Raw genomic sequence first — 784 nt, forward strand, 5'->3', positions numbered from 1 at the left:
GCTCATTAAACTAGCTTTAATTTGAGTGCTAATAGACATCTGTACGTCACATAGTTCCTGAGATATAGATTTCTCAAAATAAATTAACTAACTACTGATATGTTAGTACGTTCCAAACAACATTTTTATGAAATATTGCTTTTTAAAAAGCAATATCTCGAGAACTATTGAACGTAAATAGCTCTATTAGGGCTTACAGTTAAGAATATTTACTCTACTTTAAATAATGCTCTCTTAGATATTCTATTGTTGTTGGTAGTTGTAAAGATATAGAGCTCCGAATAAAAAAATAATTATTTTTAACGTTTTGAAACAGCCGCCATTTTTTATTCCCCCTACCTATACTTGCAGACTCATAAATTTTTACTAGTAATTATACATAGTTTTCAATTAAGTAATCGAAAATTGGGATGAAATAACTGCTTTTTTTCTTCCTGCTCTAGTACTATAACAATAAGTAAAAGATCGAGTTCGTTTGGAGTTAGTAGCACAGTGCCTTACTAATAACCCACCTACTTTCAACTATAAATTATACTTATATTTACAATTATAAATTATGGTAATATTATAAATACATTAAAATGTAACAGACTTATATTGCTCCGACAGGAAAAACATTTCCCGTACAGGGGGAACTCACAAAGAGCAATACTATATTCCTGAGATATAGATTTTTCAAAATAAATTAACTTACTAATAATCTTTCAGTAGATGTTTAAGAAATGTTGCTTTTTAAAAAGCTATATCTCGAGAACTATTGAACGTAAATAACTCTATTGGTGCT

This window comes from Halyomorpha halys, unplaced genomic scaffold (genome assembly GCF_000696795.3).
Source record: "Halyomorpha halys isolate HHAL.00 unplaced genomic scaffold, Hhal_1.1 Scaffold329.1, whole genome shotgun sequence".
Taxonomy (NCBI): Eukaryota; Metazoa; Arthropoda; class Insecta; order Hemiptera; family Pentatomidae; genus Halyomorpha; species Halyomorpha halys.